We start from the raw sequence: 8,276 nt of genomic DNA, 5'->3' as shown, positions 1-8,276 counted from the left end.
GAAGAGGAGGTGAGTGCAATTCCTGCTATGGTTCTGACCTCTATCATACCTGTTTGACCTCATGTAAGAAGACCCAGATTAGTTAATGATGGAAATTTCCTAGAGAAACAATGTTGAAAAGAGTAGGGAATTATTGCTTTCTCATTTCTGGCTGCTCCAAACTGGTACATCAGAGCAGATATCACTGGTGTGTGTCAAAGGTGACTACAGCTGACCTACCACTGCCATCTTTCAACCTTCACCTTGATTAGGCAGGAGTCAAATACAGTCAACTTCCAGCCTGCAAGAAAAGATGACATTGGATATGATGAAATTGGAACAATTGGATTATGAGGTAAAACTGCACACAGATTTGAGACTTGGGTGTTCTTTGGGAGACTTGTGCAGTCAAGTCAGTAATCTGTGTTAACATCTCATCTCTGAAATGTTGACCCTGGTTTGAATCAGTGTTTCTAGAAAAAGGATTCACTCTTCCTTAGTTTCAATCTGATTATTTGACTTAGAAAATAACTGCTTTGAACAGGAGGCTTTATACTTGTCTGGGTAAATTTTGTTCCAATTTTTATTTTGGCCACAAGTCAAAGATAACAGCTGTACACTTGTGGGTTCACTGAACTTTACGTGCTTGTTGGCTGCATCACCAACTAGAGGGAATAACCAATAATTAGAACATTTCGGGTCATCTTGAGAAGAGCTGAGTTTTCCCGTGTTTGGAAAGGTCATGTGACCTCTTTTTCAGATGCTCCCAAATGTGGAGCTGTCAGCCATAGAGCACAGACCTGCATAAACAAAGAAAACAGCCATCGCTGTTCAGAGACCCAAAGAAAGCAAAACAAGGATCTGCATCTAATGATGAATATTGGGCACAGACTTTTAACTACATATAGCAATTTTAACTCTGTAATTTCACTGCAGACTTAAGGAATATCAGAAGAACTCAGTCAGGTATTCTTTGCACATAAGCAGCCATAGTCATAATGATTTTTGGGACAGCATTAAAAGCCTTGGTTTCTTTTTTTTCTTTTTTTTTTTTCTTTTTTTTTTTTTTCTTTTTCTTTTTTTTCTTTTTTTTTTCTTTTTTTTTTTTAAGTTAAATTGATACTGGTTTACATAAATATATGTTCCTGTTTTCCAGTTGTTCCTGCAACAGCATTAATGTCTATCTATTGGCAAGAAAAACAACAATAAATGTAGTAGGATAAAAGCAGAAAGAAGAAGAAAATAGACATGACTCAGATTAAATGGCTTTAGGCGTGTGCAAATTTTTTATTTCTGTTAGAAGTGTAAATATTGTTTGGCACTTTGAGATTATCTTAAAGAAAAATAAAAAGAACCCATCTTCTGAAAAAATAGCTGACAAAACTGCGCTTTTCTTGTTACTAACAGCATAGATCCCTCCTAATAGGGAAAGGGATGAAAATAGTTTTTGCGTCACATATTTTAGTTATCCTAAATCTGTCTGTAGAAGTTCTATCTAGTAATTTGTGAGTTTGTGCTGTAGATGGGTAATTTATTTGACAATATTGGAGACCTTATACATATTAGCACATATTTGAAGGACTGACTGAGAGAATTCTTGCAAGGGTACTACAGTTATCTTTTTATCCCTGCAGAATATATCCTCGGAGCTTTCGGTTACAGCTGGTGTACCACTGGAGAAAGGAAATTGCTTGAAGATCACTTGATACAACCAAAGGATGGTACCACAGAGAAGACAGCACTTCTACCCTGCCATGGGTACGTACTGTGGGATCAAACGCCAGAGTGAGGACTTGCAGAATGCAGAGTGCTGTGGGTTCCTTATGCTTTGTGATATTTCCCAGTACATGTGATGTTGATGCTAAGACCTTGAAACATGGGGATTCTCATGCATTCATGTTTGTGTTTTCTCCTAAGATAGGAAAGTTCTTGTTCCACATGATTAAGCCCAGCATTGAAAACTTCAGCACTGAAATTCCAGGTGAATGTCTAGCCCACCAGGTTACTAAGTGTTTGAGGAAACTGAAGGGTTTTCTAGTATCTCTTATTGGAGCTGGTACTTATTATATGTATAAATGTCCTTCAGAACAAGTATCTGATCTTTCATGTCCTGTACCCAAAAGCAGTGCTGAAACAAATCTTTTTTATTCTCATTGCATTTTTAGTACAAAGTGGAACCCTCCAAAAGGAAGGATACATCCAGAGTAGTAGAAATGTGTGATGATCAGGCCACGCATCTAACAATGAAAAGTCTGCAGATTAAATTCTTCTGAATCCCATAGAAGAGCATCTTCATACTGATCTCTCACCTCTTTCTTAAAACTTCAGGCTACCAGCTGTTCTTGTGGCTAAAGAGCTTTCCTGTTTTGATCATAAATTCACCACTTTGGAAACAAAACTATGAATACCTGCAATTTAACAATTATAACCTACAAAAAATTTTCTCCATCAAATAAAATTTCCCATTGGAAAAATTCTGGGCAGTTCAATTTATGCAACTATAAGCTCACTGCTTCATATTTTAAACAGACTATCATTGTCCTGACAAATCATACATGTTACCCATAAGTGCAGAATTAAGTCCATTGTTTACAAAATGCTACTATAATGCACTGCTGAAGTTATTGGATATGCATTCTGTGCTCAAGTTATTCCACAAATGCCTTCTGTATTTCTTTGTGAAACTGCCATTGAGTATATCCTTGTGTATAATTGGACAATTATACTAATCTCAAAAGACTGAATGCATGAAGGACCCAAAAATGCCACAAAATACATAAATTCATGATAACAGTTGCCCCAAAGTCACATCTCCAATCTGTATTTGTGACAGTTAACTCTCAGATTAACACTGGCAAGACACTGCCCATCTCTTGATGAGTTTTTGAGTACCAAGTCTCCAACAGTGAACTGACTTGGTAGTCTTTGGAAAACTTGAGCAATTCAAGTCCTCTTAATGCCTCTCAGGTGAGCTTTCATCTTCTCTGCTGGTTTCTTTTTCAACCAATTGAAAGTGAATAACTATTCATTAAGACTCCAGGGGAAGAGAGGTGGGAGAATGAACCTGGATAGAAATAGGCAAAATAAAAAATAAATATACCTTAGGCAGCCAATTCCATTTAGAAGCATTAGCCTGCACAGTTCAGCTTTTAAACAGCAGTTTCTAGGTGCCTGCTTGTCTACAAATCCTTGATAAGAGGATGGGAAAATTAGTTTTTCAGAAGTCTGTCAGTCTTTCAATAATATTTATGCCTAAGACTACAGCCCTTTTGAAATCCTCTTGAACAGCAAGGCAAGGGGACAGTTGTTCACTAACCCCTGCACTGACCAGAATGCAGAAAGCATGAGATTAATGGGAATTAATTTTATATCCTGAGACAAGTCTAAAAAGCTCAACCTACATAATTAAATTTGATACTGAGGTTACTGAAGAAAAGACATGCAACAGGATGCCATCAGGATATACTGCCAATTTTTATCAGATCCTGGAGTCTGTGTCTCAGGAAAATTCTTTGTTACTCATGCCAGCAGCCTCTTAGTAAAACAGGAGGAAGGTTCTTGCTGTACTGGAGGTGCAACAGTTCTGCTGAGATGCTACTGTCTGGTATCCAAAATGCAACAGCTGGAAATAGTGGGTTAGATGCAAGACAAACTTGAACTTGTTATACAGCAAATGAAAGTCACTTTTGATTCAGTCTAGGTCAATGCTGTAAACCACTAATTATTACCTGAGCCACGTGTGTAGTCATACACTACCTTTCTTTGTCCAAACTGCATCCTTAGAAGTTACATATGCTGATCAAAGAAAGAAATGTCATTAAAAACAGATAGCTGTTCCAGTTTCTGGAGACAGTGGGAAGAAAGGACTGTAAATGTAACTCCACATTTATCAAGGGAACAATGTTATTGCCCCGTTCATTTCTTCTTCAGTTTAAATATTTGGTTGAATTTTTTTAAAGTATTGCCTCATTTCCCAGTAGTGTAATATCCATGGAACATTTGTGGAGCTTTAACATTTTGTTATAATTAAAGGGATTTATTTTGCTCACAAAATGTCGAGATGCATCCATGACTCCTAAATCTGCTGAAAAGCAGAGCTAAAATATTGGCCTCACTGAAGTCGGCACTCAAACTACTGTAAAGAGAAACACGTTTCTACCTAATGAGAGGGGAGCCATGCATCTTCTAAAAGGGCAAAGTACAATATTACCAAAACAGAATATCATTCATTAGTGATTTATACTTTTTTATGATGTGTAAGTTATTATCTAGAACACAGTAAATTATTCTGGTCATTTGCAATAAAAAACCCCCGCACCTGGTTCAGACAAGGTGTTAGGATAAAGACTGAAAGGGCAAACCTTTCCAAAGAAGTTTGGTGTTCTTTAGCCCAGCAAGATGAAAGCTGTAAGGCAATGTCACCCGTGTCTGAAAGTGCACTGCAAAAATGGGAAGGCAAGACTAGTTAAATTAAAGGATGAGCCTGTCACAGAAACTAACTGTGTAAACACAATTAAGCTGTGAATTAGGGAAGGGTTTCTAACCTTTATAGAAATGACATTTTGAACAGCCATCCAGTAGTAGTAATGAGATTAAAATCCCAGTTTCTAATATGGAACCTGAAAAATTTATAAAGTCATGTGTGTGGTTGCTTGAAAAAGTAGAAGCCTTGATTTATGATGTAGGAGATTCCTTTCAGACCTATGTAAAACACGTATCTCATGTTTTTATGTTCACAATATAAAAATGTGTTCCTGAGGGACAAATTTTCTGGGGCTTTGATATTCTAGTGCATTTGTGTGTATGCTTATTAATTCAGGAACTAGCACAGATTTAAGTAAGTATCAAAATAGGTATAGCAGTTCTAAAACTATATTTTTTAATGACAAGATAATAAAAAAAGAAGCCTGAGAAAAAATGCAGGATGCACAATTTTTTTGTGGATACTCAAAACCCTTCATGCTTTAGCCACTGAATAAATTTTCTGTACAATACTAGTATCAGTCAGATTCAAATCTAAGTATGTCCCAACTTATCATGCTTGGGTATATGCAATGAATTTTTAATGTGTTGTTTGCTTTTGACCAAATAAAATTTAGTGTAAGGCTTTCTGAGTCAAATGACAAACCTCTGCAAACCAGGAAAACTTCCTTTCACTGATCTTACTAATGAAAGCTCATTAAGACTGTGGAAAATCTCCCCATACAATGCTCTGCCACGGCATTGTTTGATCCTGGGGACTGAAATAGGATCCTGAGTCACGGGCAGAGTTGGGGAAGCCAACTGGGGTGGGCAGGGACAGGCAGGTCCCCAGGGCTCTGGTGTTGTGTAATTTGCCATTCTTTTTCCTGCACACCAACATCTGAATGCAAGTGAATGAACAGGAAAGAAGAAAGCTATGCCTCACTGGTGTGAGTAATCAACACTGAGGAATTACTGGGAAAAGCCTTGTTTTCCTATTGTTTGCATGCAGCAGCAGAGAATGTCAGTCTCATACTGTGTTTGCTCCCCATGGTCTCCTATCATCTAGTTGCACCTCTGCCCTTGGAGATATTTTTTTCCACAACTTTCGTAGTCTGGACTGCTAGGACCTTCCTAAGTACATAAAATCCTTATATGCTTCTGATCAGCAGAAGAGCAGTGCTTGCTTGGCTTGAATGAGACAGGTATTTACTTCTTGGAGAAAAAAAATCTCATCACTGTCTCTTTTCCAATTATGAAGCACTCCTTCTCCAAAATTTTGCACTGCTTTTTATTTAAAAACAATATGCAGAAACTGGTAATGAAAATGTACTTCTCTGCACTTCAGTGGAAGTCTTTTTATGAGCACTCTTTCGTTTACCTGCTCCTCTTGCAGTTTCAGATTCCCTGTCCTGTCATCAGATCAGGGCATTAAGCAGCAGATCACATTTAATGGATTTTGACAGGCCTCAGTAGCTGGCACCTCCTACAGTGACAGCCCCAGAGACAAACACAAGGCTATGACAAGGTTTAACATCTCTGTGTTTAATCACTAGAGCTCACATAATTCCTCTGCCTACTTGACATGAAACCACTTGTGTGATAAATAATATGCTTTGTTAAAGATTGAAAAGTAAAATATAAACTCCTTCCAGAGTAATTTTGGGAAATGCTTTCCCATATTATGTCCTGTACATTTCACTTGGTCATTATGTAGTAATCTATTCACCCACAAATTGCTTGAACTGTGGCATTCTACATCCCTGGATTCAGCCACCCCACCTTGGTGCTCTGCAGCAGTGTAACAGGAGAAAAAGTAAACCTTTGTGAGACGCTTTGTGCAGAAGGTTTTGAAACCAATTATATAGCTGAAATTTTAGAATTAATTTCCATGTTTTGATCAGCCTCTTTGGGGTAAAGCCACTTTGTTGACCATTGTCAAGTGCCTGTCCCAACCAGGGGCTTTGGTCAGCAGGTCAGTTAGAGGCACATGCCATTAATCCTAACACAGCAGAGGCACACAGGTCAGTTAAAAAAGAGTAGAGCAAGAAGCTCTGTAAAGCACTGAGCCTGATTACATGTCAACAAAGAAAAAAAAGTCTCTGGGCATTTAATTTCTTTAATGAAAAAAATAATATTTCCCACTCATTCAGGATATGACCTCAAAGTATGACATTTACTTTTACATGGCTAAGTGTCCTTTGCTAGCAACACTGAGCATCTTCCCACTATTATCTTTTAGTCAGCAGTAAAATATTGTCTTTTGAAAGAGATTAAAAACCTGCTATTAGAATTTCTGGTTTCCAGTTGTTTAAAATGCATTATTTAACACTAACACTCTCCTGGAAGTGCAATGTAGTAATAAAACCCCCCCCCATATATCTAGATATATATGATAGCTGGAAAAAGCTATTTGTAAATTTGGCACTTTTATGAAGCCATAGCCACCTATTTTGGCAATTATGATGTCCAGTGAAAAGAAATGCACTTCTTTTTATATAAAAGAGAAGAGAACTGAAGTCCCCCAGATTGGGGACTGCACAGTAAAAGAAATCATTGCAGCTGTTCAAGTAACATCACGATTGTTCAAAGATTTTATTAATATATTTGTCACTGACATAATGATTTTTCTCCTGCTCAAGTGAAAATTAAATTTCCAAGCAAGTTACAGCACTGTTTAAAAAGAGACAGGGAGATATGCGACATTTCAGGGGTAAAACGTCCACCCGAGCTGGCTGCAAATACAAGCCTTCTGCAGATGATTAATAAAAGTAATAGTTGTTCATACATGATTGCCTCATTATGATAGTGACATCCCAATTAATTGTTTCAGGACCTTTCAAACTGAACAAATTTTCTTTTGACATTCTTTATTGTGCCCTTTCTGTTTTCTTGTAAAAGAAAGAAACCCTGATCTACTTGAAAAGAAAACAAGTGGGAAGTTTACAGGTCCTATTTTTTCATGTAAGATAGTGGATTTTTTCTTTCAGAAGAAATCATAAGGAATATAAACCATATTTTTACTCAACTAAGAGCAGTCATGTTTTTCAGCATCTGAACACATCTCAGATTTGTGCATTTCCCTTATCAAGGGTAGTTTTTAAATAACTGTTTGGTATCTGACTTCTGTAGGAAAATTGTAAGCTATGCAACATGCATTAGAGATGTATCATTACAAGGCTGTACCTTTACACCTCTGCAGTACAATTTGGTGTTTTCTTTTCAGCTAGGATTTGAAAATAGTTAGAAAATAAAATAATAATTAGGTGTAATAAAATCACAAATGTTGATTTGGCTTCCAGTTTCAGCCTAGTGCTTGTATGCACACACTTGTGTGTGCAGGACACTAGCACACAGACTGTTTTAAAGGGAATTATTTAAAGTGTCTTAAACATGGCTTGCTTCACTGAGTTTCCCTTGGCAGACAGTGCAAATAAATATTTGACTTGTCAGTGTGCAATATCAGCAGCCCATTTCAATATCCAGATATTTATACAATAACCAAATACATTTAGTATGGGTTTCATAAAGCCATGATTGAAGACAGATGCAGATTTGAAATTTGGTCTAAATCCCTAAACAACCAATATGCAAAATGAAGAACATGCTGGTGGCAGCAGCAGTATACAAATCTTGAAAAAGATGACTGACTATATATTAATAACTGCTGTAGCTTAATAAATTATAGTTCACTCAATTTCTCCACAAAATGTGAAAATAAGGGTACCTAGTTCTCTTCTGCCATATTCCTCTTTCTCTTGTTCCTCAGTGTAACTGAATCTCCTCCTCTTACGATGTAGAAGTGATCAACTAAGGTGAATTCTGTTGAGAGCAGT

This window comes from Prinia subflava, chromosome 3, assembly GCF_021018805.1.
Source record: "Prinia subflava isolate CZ2003 ecotype Zambia chromosome 3, Cam_Psub_1.2, whole genome shotgun sequence".
Taxonomy (NCBI): Eukaryota; Metazoa; Chordata; class Aves; order Passeriformes; family Cisticolidae; genus Prinia; species Prinia subflava.
The sequence above is the reverse complement of the archived record's forward strand: the minus strand, read 5'-3'. Positions refer to the sequence as shown.